This window comes from Apodemus sylvaticus, chromosome 2 (assembly GCF_947179515.1).
Source record: "Apodemus sylvaticus chromosome 2, mApoSyl1.1, whole genome shotgun sequence".
Taxonomy (NCBI): domain Eukaryota; kingdom Metazoa; phylum Chordata; class Mammalia; order Rodentia; family Muridae; genus Apodemus; species Apodemus sylvaticus.
This window is the reverse complement of record NC_067473.1, coordinates 40,645,171-40,667,818: the sequence shown is the minus strand read 5'-3', so window position 1 is coordinate 40,667,818 and position 22,648 is coordinate 40,645,171. Positions and strand designations below refer to the sequence as shown.

The 22,648-nt window shown below is 37.6% G+C and overlaps 2 protein-coding genes across 2 annotated transcripts in view; one reads left to right on the top strand and one right to left on the bottom strand.

The window, feature by feature from the left end:
- Positions 1-22,648, bottom strand: part of Tes (testin LIM domain protein) — a 295,208-nt gene that overhangs the window by 199,109 nt on the left and 73,451 nt on the right. The window lies entirely within an intron of this gene.
- Positions 21,478-22,648, top strand: part of Tfec (transcription factor EC) — a 68,795-nt gene continuing 67,624 nt past the window's right edge. The window contains exon 1 of the mRNA XM_052173259.1: positions 21,478-21,657. The gene's annotated coding sequence lies outside the window, so the exon portion shown is untranslated. The remainder of the gene's footprint in view (positions 21,658-22,648) is intronic.

Below are 22,648 nucleotides of genomic sequence, written 5' to 3'. Positions count from 1 at the left end.
ACTGATTTAATGGTCAAACTTATTTTTAGGATTGTTTGTATCTTTTCCAAAGACTTAAAATTGCACTGATTTAATGTCATTTCAGCTTGCAGTAGGGATGGAGTAGGTTCCACAGTACAGTACGGCCTGGTGATACTTTACATGCAGGTTCTCTCTCCATCATTTGCTGGGAATCTCATCTCATATCTAAAATTCTTCGTCCTACCTCACATTTCCTTGTCATGCGTAGTGTAAATGGTTTTCCCTGAAAAGCCTTTGAACTAATTCTAGTTTTAGATGACAGCTATAGAAAAAAAGAAGTCACAGTAGCTTTAGATTGTTGTCTCCTTTTTCCCAGGCTTGTAGGATTGACTTTTTTTTTTAATCCCATTGCTACCATTTTTTGCTTCTGACTCTTCCTGTGTAATTTTAGTATTTTAACTCACTTTCTTAAATTCTCAGAATATTTCATAAAGTTTGTTTCTTATTCCTTCATATCACAATCTCATGGTGTGTGTGTGTTTGTGTGTGTGTGTGTGTGTGAGCACACACATGTGCATGTGCATGCATGTGGTAGGGAAGTACAATTGAGGGGGAGTGTGTTTATGTGGGTTCCTGATGAGGCCAGAAGAGGAAGTCAAATGCCGAGAAGGAGCAAACATGCCCTAATCATCCACACACCCGCTGCCCCTTGTCCTCACCTCCTCTGAAATAGCAGTATGTACTACTCACTACTGAGCCCCCTCTCTAGCCCCAAGTCCAAACAGTGCTTTAATAACTTTGCATCATCATCATTTCCTTTGTTTCCTGCAGAAATATCCGGGAAAATGCCAGAAAGTCTTTTGCTTAACACAAAGACCTTCTTGACTTTCCTTCATCCTAGCCTAGAATCTACAGTTTTTTCTCTGCCATTTAGTCAGTTGCTTTTTAATCGTTCATTACAGTTTCTGTTTCCCTTGATCTTCTGTGTTCTGCTCATTATAATAAGTTTATTGAAGTATTCTTCACTCAGGACAAACTCCATACCTGTAATGACTACATTTTTTAAATTAATAATTTACACTGGAGAATAAAAACCGTATGTATTCATTAAGTATAATATATTTTGAAACATGACAGGATTACTCAGCCAAACAAACTATCAAAGGATTACTTCAGATACTTTTGTGATAAGAACGCAAAATGTATTCTTCTGACAGTTTTCAGGAGTATAGGTATCAGGGTGAAGAACATGTCTGTTGAATTTACTCCTCTGTCTAACTGAATTTTTAGGCCCTTTGATCAACACATTGTTCTATATCCTGACCCACCCTCTGAAGTCTTTATTCTGTTCTCTTGTTTTATGAGGAGATTTTTGGGTTGCATGTGTAAGTGGGGTCATCAGTGCTTGACTTCTGTGCCTGTTTTATTTCACCTGGGAACACACCAAAATAAGATAAGATAAGATAAAATAAAATAAATAAAATGGCTATGTCAAAGAGATATCTTGAGTTCATTTTAGCATTATTTAGAATAACTATGGCAACAAATCAGCATCAATATCCTAGTATCCATTAATAAAATAATGCATAAAGAAAATGTTAAGGAATACATTTTGAACATTATATCTATCTATCTATGTATCTATGTATCTATGTATCTATCTATCTATCTATCTATCATCTATCTATCTATCAATCTATCTCTCTATATATCTATTTATCTATCTATCTATCATCTATCTATCTATCTATCATCTATTTATCTATCAATCTATCTCTCTCTATATATATCTATTTATCTATCTATCATCTATCTATCTATCTATCTATCTTCTTTTTCAACCTCTATTCTATGGAAAGTTGATGTTTAAAATACTTTGAGTTTTGTCCATCATGGTTTAGAAGGACACGACTCCTTCCTGTTCCTTAGTAGACTAGTATAAGATTCAAATAGATACTCTTATGAAATTCTTATATTATAACTTCAGTGAGATTTCAGCACTATGCTAACAATCTTTGCATGTGGGAGCCAGAGGTCAATGTTAGGTGTCTTTCTCCATTACTCCCCCCTTAACTTTTTGAGTCTGGTTCTGTCATTGAGCTTAGAACTCCTTGGATTGGCTAGGCTAATGCTGCCTGGCCAATGAGATCCAGGTATCTGTTTTTTGCTGACTTCTGACTCCCAAGTAATTGGAAGTATCCTATAGGACCCACCATTTGATGTGCGTGCTGCATTTGAATTCATATTTTCCTGCTTGTGAGACAGGTGGTTTACATATAGTCTTCCAGTTTTCCATAAAGTGTTTTTTTTTAAATTCTTCCTTTGAGAATTCCATGTATATTTAAAATATAATTAAATCATAGCATGACTCCTCTTCCTCCAACTGTTCTAAGAATCCTTCCACCACATCCTTATTCCAACTTATGCTCTCTTTTTAGAGCCCACTGAGTGCACTTAGTGTATGCCGAGGTAGAAGGATATCGTCTGAAACTTGGAAACCCACCAAAACCCACTTTTCTAAAGACAATCAACCCTTCTTAAGCTAGCAGTCAGCTCCTCGGCTCAGAGTAGGGCTTGTGAACCCTTTTCATCTGTGCTGAAATGTTGAGTGGCTTCATTTCCTAAAGGTAAACATAGCTACTGTGATTTCCCAAGTGCCGAAGTACTGTCATGTCTAGAAGACACTGTTTCCCAGTGGTCCACCCTAACCTGTGGCACCTACAGTCTTTTTCAGTGTTTCCTAAGCCATGAAGATGGGGAGAATATGTCTTATAGATGATCCATTTAGTACTGAGCACTTCACAGTTACTCATTTTCTGACTGCTTTGAGTCTCTGTGTTAATCATCACCCTCTGTAAAATGGAAGCTTCTCTGATGAAGACAAAATACTGTTGGGTGTTTTTAATAGCTGTTCATCATAATGTCAACAAAGGTGAGTGATAATATGGTGTATCATATATGGGACAGAATTATCTGAGCACTTAGACCATTGTACCAGAAAGGTTGTAGATACAACAGCAAGGACATCTTGTTCTGAAATGACCTATGGATTAGTATGAGAATTTTGAAGCTTTCTGTTCATACTGCATTTTTTATTAACTAAATAATGATAATAATATCTATATTCATATAATTGTGACAGTAACTACAATAAATTTCAATCTGTTTTGAAGAAAATAAAATTGTAAATAAGTTTACAATTTCTTTAAAATTTTTATGTTTATTATAAGTATTTTTTACAGTACTTACTTCGTAGATATTTACTGTATTGCTTATATTGTTCACAGATAATGTCCAAACTGAAAACACTAAGAGATCCAACAGATTATAAATGACTTATGTAACTAATATTAGAAAATATTTGCATGTTTAATTCATCTATAATTACCTAGCTTTCTTTTTATGCATCAATCTTCTTATCTTTAGTGACTTTTCTCCATAATTCAGTAAGGTTTAAATTAAAAATGAAGCAGCACTAGAATAAGCAAAGGAACCATGCTTTAATGACAGACATTTTTACAGTATTGATACCAAATTGTGGGGCCCATTGCCTTTTAAAGCATAACTTCAAACACAATACTAGATTTGTTTTAAATGTAAGTATGGAATTGCCGAGAAGAATCTTTTCCCATTTACATCAAAGATGAAAGCAGATTTGTGATAATGCGCAGGCTATTTTCCTGTCATGATAATTGGACTATTCACCAAACTGAATTAAGAACAGAGAGATGAGTCGGGAGCCTGCCCATTTATATCTTCCCACATATCTAACCAGTGGTAAAAATGTTAGCTTGCAGTTGATGCCATCAGAGACACCTTTGCTTTCATAAAATGCCATATGCATTTATATTTTCATGAGAACATATTATTGTAAGATCATGGAATGCATTTACCCTAATTTAGCAAATAGGAGCAGAATTTTGACTTGGTAACACTTGTTCACCATTTTGTTTGTTTAAATCCACGCTAGTGCTGGAGGTCTGTCATATCCAGTTTTGGAATTTGGTGTGTGAGAGTGACAAATCTAATCGGTGGTGTGGGTGATGTTAGGAGGGTTTCCAGATAAAATACAAGATGCTTAGCTGCATTTGAAATTCAGATGAACAATAAATAATCTTTTGGCATATGTATCTTCCAAGCAACATTTGAAAGATACTTACACTAAAATATTCATTTCCAAAAAAATCTGAAATGCAAATGTATTTCTGTTCCTTAGTTCTGGTGATCCTGCTATTTGTCAGTCAGCATCAGAATGTCAATTCCCTTCACAGTAGACATTGTAGTCCCAGATTTAAATTATTCTCCCCAAACTATATCTATCTTTTTAATGTCAATATCTCTTCAGGTAACTGTTTCTAGGTTTTTCTGTCTTCCTTACTGTTTTTATTTTTAAAGATTTATTGGTGTGTGTTTGTGTGTGTGTGTGTGTGTGTGTGTTTGTGTCTGGGTCTGTGTCTCTGTCTGCCATATATGTCTCTGTCTGCCATATATTACTCCCTGGAGGTGGAGTAATAGACAGTTGTGAGATATCTGACTTGGATGCTAAGAACTGAACCCGTGACCTTTGATAGAGCCCCATATTGCTACGTACTGAGCTATCTCCCTAGCACATGATGAATTTGTTTTTGTGATCTTCGATTCTCATTATACCAGTCACACTTTTGCATGATTATAAGTTAGACCTTAGCATTCAAACTAAATGCACTTTTCTGTAGTATATAGTCCTCGTTTCTAAATATCCCATCTCTAACCAACCATTCTTGCTTTGCTAATTTATCTCTTAGGGTATCCTAATTCTAACATTTGACTTCTGCTCTTAAAATAAATTAAAGTCTCATTAGTTTTCGCTTCCTCTTCCATTGTGTTATCTCCATCTTTAATGTTATTAGGTTTTTTGTTTGTTTTACTTTTTTTCTCATTAAATGTACCTCATAGTCCTGTGTGGTACAGAATTACTGTTGCCAGGAGCAGATGATCTGGACTTAGAGAGCCCTTTCCTGTTTTAACAATTTACCAGCTATAATTTTCATCAAGTTACCATGCATTTCAGTTGAAGATCTCTGTAAAATAAAAATGGTAATGAGACATACCACATATGGTAATTGTATTTAAACATTGTATGTAAAGCATATAGACAATTTGCTTCTGGTCCATGATATGCATCAGCTTTTGTTAGCAGAATCATCATCATTGTCATCATCATCATCGTCACCATCGTCATTACCATTGGGCCATCAACAAGGCCTAAATATATAAATCCTTTCAATCAACTGTACCTCAAACCTATTCATATTGCACTGTACTCTGTACATGTACATTAAGAAAGAAAAGTTTTGCTTTTGATTGATGAATATGAACCTCAACTTGGACCCCTATACTGCCCAGCACTGGAATTGTGTCCCAGAGACTCATTCCACCCGATGTTATTTATTCTCTAACCAGCTGTGGTCATATACTCATCTTACGTTTTGGATATGCTTTGTGGAAAAAAATGTAGATAGAGGAACTCTTATGCAGACCTTCTTAGTCAAGGTTTCTATTCCTGCACAAACATCAGGACCAAGAAGCAAGTTGGGGAGGAAAGGGTTTATTGAGCTTACACTTCCATGTTGCAGTTCATCACTAAAGGAAGTCAGGACTGGAACTCAAGCAGGTCAGGAAGCAGGAGCTGATGCAGAAGCCATGGAGGGATGTTTCTTACTGGTTTGCTTCCCCTGGCTTGCTCAGCCTGCTCTCTTATAGAACCCAAGAACACCAGCCCAAAGGTGGTACCATTCACAAGGGGCCCTCCCCACCTGATCACTAATTGAGAAAATGCCCCACAACTGGATCTCATGGAGGCACTTCCCCAACTGAAACTCCTTTCTCTGTGATAACTCCAGCCTGTGTCAAGTTGACACACAAAACTAGCCAGTACATTGACCCCTTGTCAACTTGACACACAAACACATCACTATTAAGTCTCAACACTTACTTTCTTATTCATCCCCAAGATCTAAATTACTTTAAAAGTCCCACAGTCTTTACATATTAAAAGTTCAATCACCTTAAAATCTCCAATATCTTTAAAATTCAAAGTCTTTTAAAAATTCAAAGTCTCTCAACTGTGGGCTCCACTAAAATACTTTCTTCCTTCAAGAGGGAAACATATCAGGGCACAGTCACAACCAAAAGCAAAACTCAAACTCCAATGGTTCAATGTCTGGGATCCAACTCACGATCTTCTGGGCTCCTCCAAGGGCTTGGGTCACTTCTTCAGCTCTGCCCTTCGTAGCACACAGCTTGTCTTCTAGACTCCAGGTGCCTGTACTCCACTGCTGCTGCTGTTCTTGGTGGTCATCACATGGTACTGGCATCTCCAAAACGCTGCTATCTTCCACTGTAATTAGGCTTCACCAATAGCCTCTCATAGGCTCTCTTCATGGTGACAAGCCTCTGCTCCTATGCATGACCCCTTCAAGTCCTGGACCATCAATTGCAACTGAGGCTGCACCTTCACCAATGGCTTTTCATGCACTCTCACAGTGCTAAGAGCCTCATCTGCTCTTCATGACCCCTTCATGCCTTCAAAACCAGTACCATCTGCGTGACTCTTACACAGTACCAAGTCCAGCCACAGCACAAAACACAACTGTGGCTATCTCTGGAACACACTCTCTGTGCTCAAAGAAAACACTTCCAGGAAGATTTCATCTCAGTGATGCTGGTCTCTTCTTAATCACCGCTAATTTCTTAGCTCCAGCTAACCAGCATCAGTAGTCCCAGTAACACAAAGGTTTGCTTTAGTGGTTCTGGTATCTTGTTACTCACAGCTGATTCTTCAGCCCCAGCTAACCAAAACCACAGAATCTTCACAATCAAAACACTGCCACTGTAAGAGTCTTTAATTTTCCCTCTGAAATTTCACAAGCCAGGCCTCCATCTTTTGCACTGTTTTTAACATTGTCTTCCAAGCTCCTACAGAACTTTCCACTGAGCTCTTAATATTCTAATGGCTTTTCTAGCTCAAAGTTCTAAAGTCCTTCCACAGTCCTCCCCAAAACATGGTCAGGTTGTCACAGGAATACCCCACTACGCTGGTACCAATTTGTCTTAGTCAGGGTTTCTATTCCTGTACAAACATCAGGACCAAGAAGCAAGCTGGGGAGGAAAGGGTTTATTGAGCTTACACTTCCATGTTGCAGTTCATCACTAAAGGAAGTCAGGACTGGAACTCAAGCAGGTCAGGAAGCAGGAGCTAATGCAGAGGCCATGGAGGGATGCTTCTTACTGGCTTGCTTCCCCTGGCTTGCTCAGCCTGCTCTCTTATAGAACCCAAGAACACCAGCCCAAAGGTGGTACCACCCACAAGGGGACCTCCCTACCTGATCACTAATTGAGAAAATGCCCCACAACTGGATCTCATGAAGGCACTTCCCCAACTGAAACTCCTTTTTCTGTGATAACTCCAGCCTGTGTCAAGTTGACACACAAAACTAGCCAGTACACAGACTCATTACCTCTTTTTCTTACTCAGACTCAGTCTGCAATTCTTGGCTCCAAATCTTCTCTTATTTGTCATCAATAATACCTATGTTTGCATATGCATCATGTCTCACCCCTCTACTAGGCTAAACACCTAAGAAACATTACAAACTATCACATCCATGTTCTTGACATCTTCAGAAGCTCACCAACATCCCATGTCTCAGCTTTACCCTTGCAATTACTTGGCATAAAATCTTTGTTCACTAATTTTTTGTCATAGTGTCTTCTGCACAAGGCTCTGGAATTACCATCCTGCATAAAAAAGTTAATTTACCTAGTCTTCTGTCTTCGAGTCTGGAAACATTAGACTGTAGGAAGAAATGCTTACCAAAATTCATTGAAGAATTAAAATAATAATCCATGAAATGCACTATAATGTTTTATGTAAACACTAACAAATAATTACAGCTACATTTATTCTATCAATACATCTTTTTTCCTTCACATGATTGATTCAGAATGGGCTAATACAGGCAAACACATATAACTACAAAGCATCATAGGCTTAAATGTCATTATATCAACATAAAACAAAAACATACGATTTGTCCTAGACTTTCAGAAAATGGATCTTTTTCGAACTGCTTGTATAACACCCCTTTGAAATTAACTAAAATTAAGAAAGGGTGATACACTGGGAGGCTCTGCCAGTGCATGACAAATATAGAGGGGGACACTATCAGCCAACCATTGAACTGAGTGAGCACAGGGTCCTCAATGAAGGAGCTAGAGAAAGGACCCAAGGAGCTGAAGGGGTTTGCGCCACCATAGGAGGAACAACAATATGAACCTCCCAGTACCCCCAGAGCTCCCAGGCACTAAACCACCAACCAAAGAGTATACATGGAGGGACCCATGGCTCCAGATGCATATGCATCAGAGGATGGCCTTGTTGTACATCAAAGGGAGGAGAAGCCCTTGGTCCTGAGAAGGCTCGATCCTTCTGTATAGCAGAATGCCAAATCAGTGAAATGGGAGTGGGTGGGTTGGTGAGCAGGGAGAGGGGGATGGGTTAGGAAGTTTCGGGGGGGATACAGGAAAGGGCACAACATTTGAAATGTAAATAAAGAATATATCTAATAAAAAAGAAAGGATGATTCTTTGGTGTACTTAAAGGATCAGGAATATATTAAATATCTTCCACATTCATTGATTCATTCATTCAGGAAGTAGTTATTAGATTCTAAACACTTATGCGTGGTATAGTAAGATTTGTGTGGGTCATAATTAAGAGTCTGCTACAGTAACTTTGTGGAAAAAGAATAAGAGAATCATTGTATGTAAGTGGCTGTAAGCCCAACCATTTTTTCCCCTTTGGACAATCTCCTTTGGATTAAGTTATAACAATCACTACTTTTCCCTTTTAGCATGACAGGATGCCACCATTTAGGACTTGCTGATAAAGAAACACAGAAGTTCATTGGATTTAAGTTAATCTTTGCTCAGATTTCTTCATACAGTTTCTTACCTAAGTGGTCAATCGAACGTACCCTCATTTTCATGGAAGTAGAGAGTATCTTTTTCAGTGCAAGTAAACCTGTAAAAAATTTTCTTTATTCTATTGGAATATTTTTCATCTGGTATAGGGACATCACAAGTGGGACTGCAGACTGTGCCTGAGCACAGGCGTGTAGAGTCAGCATGTGTGTGAATCCAGAGTGCTGGAGAAGCACAAGTGCTTCGGTCTTCTTACCACACACAGGTGACCTACTTCATTCCTTAACCTTAAACATGCTTCGCAAAGAAGAGTGAGGGAAGAAAGAACAAAGGAAATGGAAAATCCGTGGCTGAGAGAGCAGCCCAAGAAAAAAACACCTTCTATTCTGATAAATACTTTATGGTACATAAGTTGTAAATTAATTATGTCTATTCTTGTGCCTATAACTGTGACAAGGAAATATCCAAATGATTGAAATTTCATGGTCAAGGCACATAATAAATGCTGTATTATATTACTATAGTAAAAATAAATGCATTTGACTATAACTCAGTATATTGTCATTATTACTGTGTGGTACAATTATCTCAATTATGTCTTATGCAGAATCCTTATAATATTAGAAACAGGTAATCATTATTTGTCTGATTAGTAGCCTGTGTCATTAGCTCTGACCACAATGAAAAAAAATTCATAAAACAGCTTTGGAATATTTAATGAATTTTTCTCCTGACTTCTTTGAAGAAAATTACTTTAGTGTTTACTAGTCAGAGGTCAAAGTCTATACCAGCACACTGAAACCTTATAGCTTTCAGGTTCGAAGATCCTAACTCCACCCTGAAGTTTAATGGTATGCTTTTAGAGATCATAGACTGTCTCTTTGATGTGAAGGAAATAACTGTATTACAGGGCAGCTTGAGGGCCCCAGCAATTGGATCCTACTGACTCTGAGGCTCACACTCACAGAAAAAACTTGACATTACCTAGTAAGGTCTCACTCCACACAGTCACTAACTACTTCTATATTCAGGTCCTGCTTCCTTAATCCAAAAGCTCAATAATTCTTGGCTGTTTGATTTCCTTGAGTACAGCAGATATGTATCATTGTTTCCACTGAGAATAAGAAAGTTTATTTTGATCCATTTTGATGAATGGAAATAGATAACTCATCAATCAATCATAGCTTGCTTAGTAAAATTTGCAGAAAAGTCCTTTTATTTACACTTAAAATACAAATATATGATTGCTAAATTTAGCAGTTTTATGTTTTAATACACTGTTTCCTTGTTCATAGGCTTATTGTCATTCATAATAAGCTTCACTTACAGTGGCTATATTTTTTTTTTAAAAAAAAACTTTAGCCCTTTTTTTGTGTGGTGTGAAACATCTATTATTAATGAAATATTGGTGTTTTTTCCCTTGAATTGTCTTGAATTCCCTTGAATTGTGTTCCTTTATTTAGAAAAAAATTCTTTGGACAGGAGTATTCTTACAGAAAAATCATTATATCCACATATGTTCATAGGATACGCTATTAAACTTAGCAGTCCCTTCACATGCGAGCTCCAGATATTGTTGCTTTAATGCATTCCCTCACTACTTTGATAAAAGCCTTAAGATGTTACCAGTAGTTCTTTGATGATTTCCTCTGATGTTACAGTACCTTTCTTTTTTTTTCCTCAAAAAAATCTGTTTTGCATAAACATGAGAAGTCAAGGCAGTTTGAATTAACGAGTAAAAATATTCAAGTTTTAGCAACACGAATACCTCTATTTATAATCAATTCTCTCCCACATTGTAGCTGTCTCTTTCTCAATGTAAGGAAATTTTATTTTATAGTTCCAGAAAATATGAACAATTAGCTTTAAAACAAGTCCAAATACGTCATTCAACTTTATAATTTTGAGGTTTGTTCAGCAGTGTGCTACTGAATTAATGAGATTTTTAATGGAATTTAGAAAGAGGCGAATCATATTGACCTAGATATTGACTTACTCTGATTCATTTCTCTGTCACCCCACTCATGAATGAGCTCCACATTCTGCTTGATGACTGTGACTGCTTAAAAAATGTTTAGTTTTTAGCTTCCAGGTCCTCTCTGGGGATTATGTGTAATAACAAGCCATTGGAGGTTATTTATTATATCCCAAACTAAGTTTAACATCTCTATTGGGCTAAACTGTTAGCAAATCACCCATGAACTCAAATTTGTCTATTTTAACCCTAAAACTGGCCTTCTGTTAAACATATCCTGTTCAGAATTGAAGGCACTAGCCAAAGACTGCTAATCCATTACGAATGTGGAAGGTTGCCTACTTCATACTCCTCCTCTTTGTTTCAACATTTGGCCATAGTCAGGGACGCTGTGTCTCTCTAAGTCAACGTAGCCTATTTAGTTGCCTCCTCATCTCGTATATATAATGCAGCGCTTCCAATGCTTATGCTGCGTTATATGTGTTTGAAGCTAAGAACGTTCCTCCACAGCTCTATTCTGGGAAAGCGTGCCATTCCGCCAGCTCTCGGTGGTACCTGTGGGATTACACTTTTCCCATTGTGCTAAAATGTCATTTTCACTTCTCTTCCTGTCCTATGTGAACTGATGACTTAGACATCTAAAAGCTCTATCTGATATGTCCACCCCATTCTCTACCCCTGAGAATGAAAGTTACTATGCTTTATTCCCACCTTTGTCCCTTCTCTGTTGTACCTGTTCTCATTTTCTCCAGACTGGTAGCTTTGTGCCTGCAGCAGAAGGGGACCATTTTTTTTAGGTCAGTGAATTATGAGGGAGAGGGGTGTCTCTTATCCTTTATTTTTTCGAGCTGCCTCATGTTGTAGTGCCTTGGAGGGGTCAGAGTCATCAACAGCAAAACTGATTGCACAGGGTCCAGGGTCCACAGGTGCTTGCATCTTTGTTTCTGGGATTGCACTCACAGTACAGAAACATCATGAAGAATGCAAAGCCTGTGCCATAGGCTTAGCAAGGACTAGATGCAAAAACAAAAAAAAATCTTTTATGAACATACCATGGCTTGTTAGGTCTTTCCATATGCTCGATCAAAGTTACCACAAATAGTAAGTTTTCTCTTATTTAAAGTGGAAGTTCTTCAAGCGGTCTAATTCTCCAATATCCTAATTTTATAACCTGTAAAGTTTGTTTTTTGAACCAATTGATTTTGTAGCCCATGCAAAGGAAAGTTCCTTGCACTCAATACATGAGTTCTACTGGCTTGAAACCAGAATGAATATTATGATAACGTTGTGTTTTTATTCTTTTGATAAAATCGTCTGCCAAATATAAATGGAATCCCCTTAAAATTTCCTCTGCTATAGAAGTATGTATTTTTGTTTTCTATTTTAACTCTGTTCAAACAGAAGGGAATACAGTATTTATTCTTTTACCACACAGTGTAAGGGTTTCAACACTCTCCAAGTTCCAAGGCGTGTAGAGAATGACAGTCTTTGGTTAAACAACAGAGCCTGACCTTGGTGTGAATTAGAGAGCTGGGGAGCTGAAGCAGACAGACAAAGACAGCTTTTCATGGATGATCCCTGTATTGCGGGTTGTGACCACATATTTGCCTTTTCCAGTGTCTATGTCATTGACCCAGGAACCCAAAGAAGACATCACAGCCTGTGCAATCTTGTCTATAATAGTTTTTATAATTTGTTCTTTTTTTGGCAATATTGTCCATGTATGGATTTTATTGTAATCACTCCATACCCACATTTCTCTTTCTTATTTCATCAGTTCCAAAGAATCATACTTTCCTAAACTAGTTTCCTTCCTACTTTCATGTTTCCTTTTGGTGAAGATTTTGTGCAGGTGGTCATGGTAGATTTGTATTCTGAGAATGGAATATATATTTAAAAGAAGCATATAAAATTTAGTCAGTGCTCTTAACCACTGAGAAATATCTTCAGTTCCATTCTGGCTCATTTTCATACTCCTCTGAAATACACACATGTATTAGCGTTCTTAACTACAGTTGGATCTTCAGTTGATGCTACCCTCACTTTCAAGCATTTGGCTCTCTGCTTCTTCCTTCCTTCTGTTACGCTTCTCTGATCTCTTCCCCTTATCTCTTATTTTTAGTTACTGAATGAGATGATAAAACGCTTATAGTCTATTTGATGGCTTAAGTTTGTTCATTATATGACAATATGGAAGAGCTGTGTTTTGCTAAAAATCTAATTCTTGGGGATAAGTCAGATTGTCATAGCCACCGTTCCAAGTGAATCAACTTCTGTCTTCTTAGCTGTGTTAGAGTTGCATGCTCACTTTTTTAGAAGCAGGTGGGACCATTGGTAGCTTTGAATAAAAAATGACGAACAGAAATGGTGACTATCACTTCTACAAAATCTTCAAAAAATGCTAATTTTTCTCCACATTCTATGTTCTACTCGATTGTGCTAAAATCATATTTGGAGATGAGTGTCTGTCATTGTATGTTCTTAAGTGTCCAGATGGAGCAAAGCTTCTCCACTGTTTTGCATACATGCATACATATATACATACATACACACACACACACACACACACACACTTTTAAAGCAATATTTGAAGTTGTTATGCCAGTATATTCCATCCTATTTTGTCTGCCAGGGAATACTTGTTCAATAGCAAAGGACTGTAGAGACTTGTCAATTTTTTAATGTCTAGGGAACTGCAGTGTCAATCACGAGAGATACCATCTCAATTGGAACACGCTAATATTGCCAAGAAGCAATATACACTTTTATTTATCTTACAAATAACATGTTATCAATTCTTCACCTACTATACTCAGAATAGATATGGGAGGCTGCATGAGATTTATTTTTTTAAATTTGATGACTTTTGTAAATGACACTTCTCTTCACTGAGGTCTTATTAACTTCAAATTTTAAAGTCTTTGGGAGGAAGTATATTTTAATTCTTATCAGTCATTTATTCGCTAGTGAATAAGGTATGCAATGAATCTAAGTATTTTCTAAAAATGGTTTTGGATAGCAGGAAAAATGAAGAGATAATAAGGGACCATAGCACCTGTCAGGAAACAGGAAAAAGTACACAGAGATTGATTGGTGAGGACTAATTTTGTCTTTTTCAAAATTTTTAGTTGGACTTCGTTTTTGTTTAATACTCTAGTGCATGTTACAATTAAATATAAGCTCTAGAGAAATCTTAGCATCCTTAGTATTACAGAAAATTAATTTATATTTATGCCATAAGGGTTTCTAGACTCTTGTTCTTCAAAACTGAGTTGTTGGGGACAGAAAGTCATTAGTTTATTTTGAGTGGATATTTTTTTCTTTCTGCTATCGATGGAACAATGGTGTGTGTATACACTTCTGCTGAAGTTGAGGAGACACCAAGGGATTGATATTTCCAAATTTCATTTTCATGGATGAAAAGTATTTAGAAATGAAAATTTCTCAGATCTGAAATTCTACAGTACAAGCATGGGTCAGATGGTTGGTAGCGTTTCTGTAGAAAACATTTCTAGTCAAGCACATCATCAATTGGATAGAGAAAATATTAGTGCAGTTTTAAAGATATTTTAAATGTTTAAATAACTTCCTTACTAGTATTCATAGTTTACTTATACTGGACCTAAGATCAGATTTTTAATTTACTGTTTATCTTATCCAGGCAACATTTGGCCATAATACATATAAAAAGGGGATTTAAATTTTCTAACTTCTGCTCTTCTCCAAAGACCCAATGGAGTCAAAGTTTAGGATGATATTTTTATTTTTGCCATTGCTCTTACATATAAAATTAATCTTTCTAGATATAGCTTCTATTTACTAGTAATATGAAGCAAACAGTTCTACCTATTGCATTTTAATTTTTGGATTGTTTTCTGTGTTCATATTGATTTTAGATTTTGTGTTATGAGTTTCATCTTTTCCTTTGCTTTAACTATTTAGGAGATTTTTAAATAACTCTCTTCAGTGCTTTATATTTCAGCTTTTCAATAAAATAATTATACCACTAAGTAGTGGAAATGAATAACTAGCACGTGCACACACACACACCCACCCACCCCCCCCCACACACACACACTAGAGGTCTTATGGGTATAATCATATTCCATGAGCAAAATCAACTGTCACTAACAGGACTTTTCTTGCCCAAGGACCATTGACTTTTGAGAGTTCAGTGAAGTAATCTGAAGTAACAGGGAATACAATCTTTTTTTTCTTTTCTTTCTTTCTTTCTTTCTTTCTTTCTTTCTTTCTTTCTTTCTTTCTTTCTTTCTTTCTTTTTCTTTCTTTTTCTTTCTTTTTTTTTTTTTTTGGCCGTGCAATTTTATTTTATTCTATATATTCTTTATTTACATTTCAAATGATATCCCCTTTCCTGAATCCCCACTCATCGGAAGTCCCATAGACCCGCTTCCCTCCCCCTGTTCTCAAATCAACACATTCCCATTTCCCCATCCTGGTATTCCCCTACACTGCTGCACGGAGCCTTTCCAGGACCAGGGCCCTCTCCTTCCTTCTTCTTGGACATCATTTGATATATAAATTGTTTCTTGGGTATTCTGAGCTTCTGGACTAATATCTGCTTATCAGTGAATGCATACTATGTGTGGGTTTTTGTGATTGGGTTGCCTCACTTAGGTAGACATTTTCCAGTTTGACCCACTTGCCTAAGAATTTCATGAATTCATTTTTTTTAATAGCTGAGTAGTATTCCATAGTGTAAATATACCATATTTTCTGTATCCATTCCTTTGTTGAGGGATATCCAGGTTCTTTCCAGCTTCTGGTTCTTATGTGCATAGGGCTGCTATGAACATAGTGGAGCATGTGTCCTTATTGCATGCCGGGGAATCCTTTGGGTATATGCCCAGGAGAGGTATAGCAGGGTCCTCTGGAAGTGTCATGCCCAGTTTTCTGAGGAACCTCCAGACTGATTTCCAGAGTGGTTGTACCAGCTTGCAACCCCACCAGCAGTGGAGGAGTGTTCCTCTTTCTCCACATCCTTGCCAGCACCTGCTTTCTCCTCAGTTTTTGATCTTAGCCATTCTGAGTGGTGTGAGGTGAAATCTCAGGGCAGCAACCAACAAATTTGGAAAAGATTTTACCAATCCTACATCCAACAGAGGGCTAATATCCAAGATTTACAAAGAACTCAAGAAGATAGACTCCAGAGAGCCAAATAACCCTGTTAAAAATGGGGTACAGAGCTAAACAAAGACATTTTCACTTGAGGAATATCGAATGGCTGAGACGCACCTAAAGTGTTCAGCATCCGTAGTCATCAGGGAAATGCAAACCAGTGCAATCTTTTTTCTAATTTTGAAGGTTTAAAATAGGACATTTTTAGTAAAAATACTTTCAAAATCCATTTACAATATTTGGTAGCTGTCACATGACAACCAGAAACTTTTCTATATAATTTATTAATATTCTTAAATTAAACATTATTACTGCTCTTTGCCTTCATGGCCACTGAAAACTACACCCTTTCTTTTCATTTCTCACCTCAAAGTTCTCTGCCTTTCCTAAGGATCAGGTATAAAAAAATAATCTCCTAGCATCAATTTTATTTTCCTATTTCATATATTTTCTTACTTTATCTTCATGAACTAATTGACACCACAAGTGATTTTTCCTTAAAAATCAACTTAGTGTTGTTGGAAGGTAAAAAACAGTTGGTCTTTATACACATATTGTCCCATATATAGCAAGCTACTATAAACTATCATGAATAAAATATAGTCTTACTTCCAGCTCTCTCAGCTGCCCCTCCTTTCTCTCCTCCCGTCCCACCCTCTCACCTTCCCTCCTGCCCCATCAGCCTCTCCTCTCCATGGGAAGCTTCCGATGGATATCAACCAGCCTTGGCCTATCAAGTTGCACTAAGACTAGGAGCATCGCCTTCTGGATGAAGCCTCTCAGTAGACAGTTAATCTAGCCTCCTGCCTGAAAGATGTGCAGGGATAAGGATGAAGCAAGGATCGAGGGAAAAGCCAGCTGATGACTGGCCAACTTGAGACCCACGCCATGGGAGAGAGCCAAATGTCAGTTATATTAATGGCAATATAACTCTGCTATACTTGCAGACAGGAACCTAGCATGACTGTCTTCTGAGAGGCTTCATCCAGCAGCTGATGGGAACAGGTGCAGAGACGCACAGCAACCATTGGGGGGAGCTCCGTGGGACGTGTGGCAGAGTTGGGGGTAAGAATTGATGGAGCCAGAGGAAACAGGGACTCCACAAGAAGGTCTTCATAGTAAACTCACCTGGGCCCACACGGTCTTACAGAAACTAAAGAGCCAAGCAAAGAGCATACATGTGCTGTACCTAGATCCCCTACATATTTGTAGCAGATGTGCAGCTTGGTCTTCATGCTTGGATCCCCTAACAATTGAAACAGAGTCTGTCTCAGACTTTGTTCTCTGCCTGTGGATCCCCTTCCCCTGGCTGGGTTGCCTTGTCTGGCCTTAATAGGAGAGGATGCTCCACTGCAGGTTGTTACCCATGGTGGGGGCAGCACTCTCCTCTTACTTGAGAAGGAGAGTGAATAAGGGAAGAAAGGCATGTGCGGGATGATTGGGAGGCAAGGAGGGAGGGGATGCTATAGAGATTTTAAATTAATAATAGTAATAATTATTATTATTATTATTGTTGTTTTGTGTGTCAACTTGATACAGGTTGAAGTTATCACAGAGAAAGGAGCTTCAGTTGGGGAAGTGCCTCCATGAGATCCAGCTGTGGGGCATTTTCTCAATTAGTGATCAAGTGGGGAGGGCCCCTTGTGGGTAGTACCATCCCTGGGCTGGTGCTCTTGGGTTCTATAAGAGAGCAGGCTGAGCAAGCCAGGGGAAGCAAGCCAGTAAGAAACATCCCTCCATGGCTTCTGCATCAGCTGCTGCTTCCTGACCTGCTTGAGTTCCTGTCCTGACTTCCTTTAGTGATGAACTGCAGTGTGGAAGTGTAAGCTCAATAAACCCTTTCCTCCCCAACTTGCTTCTTGGTCATGATGTTTGTGCAGGAATAGAAACCCTGACTAAGACAACAACAACAACAGCAGCAGCAGCAGCAGCAATAATAATAATAATAATAATAATAAATGATAATAATAGACTAGGAACATCTGCATCTCCTACTGAGGATAGAGGAGGCAGCCCCAGTTAAGGGAAGGAGATACAAAGGCAGATAGCAGAGTTAGAACCAACCTCTGTCCCCACTTTAAAATCCCACATGAAGATCCAGCTACACAACTGTTATGGGTGTGCAGAGAGCCCAGGTCCATTCCATGCATACTCTCTCGTTGGCAGTTCAGTCTCTATGAGCACTTATGGGCCCAGAATAATTGATTCTGTAGGTTTTCTTGTGAAAACCTTGACTGCTCTGGCTCCTCTAATCCTCCCTTCCCCTCCTTTACAGGATTCTCCAAGCCCCACTTAATATTTGGCTGTAGGTCTCTGCTTTGGTTGCTGGGTGAAGCCCCTCTGATGACAGTTATGCTAGGCTCCTTTCTGTAAGCAGAGCAGAATATCATTAATAGTGTCACGATTCAGCTCTCTCTCCCAGCATGGGTGTCCATCTGGCTGTGTCATTGGTTGGCTCTTCTGTCAAATTCTGCTCCATTTTTACCCCTTTATCTTGAATGCAGGAGAAATTGTGGGTCTAAGGTTTTATGGTTGGGTTGGTGTCTCAATCTCTTCATTGGAAGTCTTGCATGGTTAGAGAAGATGGTGAGTTCAGGCTCCATATCCCCTATTGCTAGGAGTTTTAGCTAATGTCACCCTCATAGATTCTTGGGAATTTCCATTGTCCTTGGTTTCTAGCTGTGCCAGAGGTGCCCCAAACCCCAATCCAGTTGTATCTCCCAATACTCTCTCCCTCTGTCCTTCCCCAGCCTCATTCCTCCTGTTACCATCTCAACCCTCCCCCATTCTTTCCCCTCCCTCTATCTCCACATATCTAATCTATTTCCCCTTCTCAGTGAGAGTCAAGGATTCCCCACTTGGGCCCTCCTTGCTACTTAGCTTCTTTCCATATTAAACTTAAATCATCTCTACTCTCCCTCTCTGTTTTCCATTTTATTCCATGCCACTCTCTTCAAATTCATGACCTTTTCTTTAATTATTCTTACACATGGCTGTATAAACACAGCCTATTGAATCTGTTTAGTTTTGTGTATATGTGTAGTTATTGAGTGCTGACTGGGATTGGATAAGCTTATCAGGAGACTCATCCATAAAGAACATTGATTTTTTTTCATTTTTTGCTGTCATTACCTGCCTGCATTTCTTCATCTGGGAGTAGGGCCTTGTGAGATTTCTTTCATGCACAGTGGCATTTCATCTGGTGTCGTCATTACACAGGTCTTGTTTAGGCAACCATATTTTTGAAACTCCATGGGTGCAGCTTCTCTATGATATACAGAAGACAATATAATAAATAAATGAATATATTAGGAATTACACACTTTTTAATACGTAGCCAAAAGTAAAGAACTTTGAATTGTTTTAATTCATTCTGTCTACCATGTGCAAGACTTATTCTGAGGAGTCACAGTACCTGGGCTGATGTTTGATCTTTACTTCCTTTTTTTACTTTGAAAGAAATACATGAAGAAACATCAAGTTCGGAGAAAAAAACATGTTTGGGATCACATTTCTAAAACCTTTCAGTTCACAGTGAGTTGACTTACTACTTTGGGACTTGTAAGGTGCCTTGTGGGAAGAATGGCTGCCAGAAGCAATCTGCTCACCTCAAGGCCAGAAGGAAAACACACAAGGACCGCCAAAGTTGTCCCCAGTAGCGAAAGTCCTTCCAGTGAGTCCTGCTTCTTCAAGTTTCCATAATTTTCTTTTTTTTTAAATTCCATATATCTTTTATTTATATTTCAAATGATTTCCCCTTTTCTGAGGCACTAAACTCTTAGCACATAAGCTCTTGGAGAACATCTGAGACTTGAAAGACAGCAAAAGCCTGTACCTTAATGGATGTCAGCTTGTTTTCCAGCATGCAAAGGTTTTGTCAGAGTCAAGGTGAGTAGTCCAGAAGGTTAGAGGAACCTGCATGCATTTCAATTTTAGTATTCAGAGAAAAGAGAAGAAAACAGAAGAGGACACCTGAACACCTAATTATTTAGTACCGTAAAGACTCATGAAAATGAAGGCAGTGAGGCCTAGTATTAGTGTTCATTGATACAAATGGAAGAAGACGTTAAAGGCTTACTAAGCACATGCTGTTGATATGGAATATATCTTGGAACTGAAAAATTATTTCCAGTAGTAATATTGATAAGTCTAGTTGAGTAGTTTTTTGAGAGCTTGACTAGAATGGATTTAAGAGCAAACATAAAATGTGGAATTCACAGGCAGTGCGCACAGACTTTTCTGGAGCTTCCAAATGGGGACAAGCAAATAGAGGTGCTACTGCAGGCATCCATTTGTGAACTCTGTACATATGCCACAGAACTGGGAAGCCACTAATAGTTCGCACCACCAAAAGTACAAAATGCTTATTATGTGCTTTACAGGAAGAGCATATCAAATTCTGGTACAGAAAACATTTGTGTTTTGTTTGGAAAATTAGACAAGTATACTTGCTCCTAAAATGGGTTCTTAGTAGAGTTATCTGTGATTCTGGATAAAAGCTCCTATTTTAGCCCCTGACATCATCAATAAAATCAAGAAAGAAAGAGGAAAGAAAGAAAGAAAGAAAGAAAGGAAGGAAGGAAGGAAGGAAGGAAGGAAGGAAGGAAGGAAGGAAGGAAGATGATAACTTATTTGGGAGGCAGCTTTAAGGGTCAAGAGGAAAGCTATTTGCTTTATTTTATATGTATTATATAGTATAGTTATATTATATGTAGTATATACTATGTATGTTATAATATAATATAAATATATAGTATATAGAAATATATATAGTGTATATATTTTTATATATACCATATATGTACACACAAACACACATATATATCAAAAGTATAATATATCATAAATATATAATGTATAGAAATATATAGTGTATATATATTTATAATACTATATATGTACACATACAAACAAAGACACATATATATCAAAAGTTCAATTATATATTTCTGTCTAATCAACTTGGGAAGACCAATTATTCTTGGTCAATGTTTAAGGTATTATGAAGGCTCTGAGAACAAATTGGGAAGTAAGAAAACTTGCAGGATGTAAAATTCAGGAAATAGTCTTAAAGCAAAAGCTCAAACAACATCTATTCTAAGTCAAAGTGTAATTCCTAACTGAAAAGGGGGCAAGGCCCGTGTTCTGAAGAAACTTACTTGTAAAGCAGAATGTGTTGCAATAACTGTGGGGTCTTAGTCCACTGGGCTAATAACCACATATTGCCATTGTAAATTCTCCGGAAAAATGTGTATTACGGGTCAATAAGGGCATCAATGAGAGAATTTTTACTGTAGCCACACCATGGTGGAGGAGTTCTGCTGGAATGCTGTTTCTCAAATTAGTAGCATATTTCTGATAAAGAAAGGAAGTCGCCTTAACTTGAAACTGCTGTGTCATTTCTTCTTCCTTAACTGAAATTCCAACCAGAGTTCAGGAAATGCCCTAATGGGTGACTTCTCTTTTCTCCTTCCTCAACTAAGTGGATTCCAAGCCGTTCAAATCATTTATTCCTCGTGAACAGACCCTTGACTTCTGTGCTTAGGTTATGGGACGAGGGACTGTAATGTGGAGCTGTTTGTAGCCGTGATGACACAGCTAGAATCCAATCAGTGCTGGTAGGTAACCAAACCGGAAGGTTAATTTTTCTGTGCTTTACATAAATATGAAGACAAGTTCAATCAATACCTGTTTTGCCTTGATAATATGAATAGCTCTCTTGTAATTATGGTTTCATCTTGCATGATAACCAGGTATCAGGATCTTAGAACAGCCAACCTATGATTTGCTATAAGGTAGATGAGATATAACTGGAATGCTATTAATTTCTATTTCAATCAAGATATAGTAATCACTGTTTTAGTTTGTAATAACCTAGGGGATTTCTTCTAGTTTAATGTTTTCAGATATTTACTAAATTGGAATATAATTGAACATTTTGTTGCATCATATGCTATTTTATGGGTAAATGTTAATTTCTATTTACATTCTAAAAACGTCTGTTTTATTTCTTTTTAAAAATAAGAATATATAAATTTTGTTCTTCCCAGATAATAACTCCAAACAAGATTTTAGCACACTTTCTTTCCCCAGGATTAGGCTATACTATACTTTTTTGTTCATGTGGATAGTTCAAGTATACTAAACCAGTAACTTTTAAAGTAATAAGCTTAAATTGAACCAAGGTCCTAAAAATTAGGGCCAGAGTTAGTTTACTATATTTGCACAAATATAAATATAAGAGTGTTATAAATATGTATATTCACATATATTTGTTTCTGTGGTTATTCTATATTATCAATACTGTCTCATTTCATTAGAAATAGACATTTGGGGAACAATAATGAACCTGAGGTAATATTTAATTTTGCTTGAGTAGTTCATTGGTAATCTATTTGCTAGAAGCCTCATTTAGTGATAGTTTTCAGTGCACTTGACAATTTTTCCCCGTTTAAAGGCTATGTCAACAAAGCAATCCAAAACAGAATGGAGAGTTCAGCAAGATCATATAAGAAGGGTGCTTCACTTGCATCTTACATCAAATGGATTGTGGCTAGACACTTTCAAGTAGCTTTTGAATTAAACCTTTCTCATATTTGGTGGAAGCAA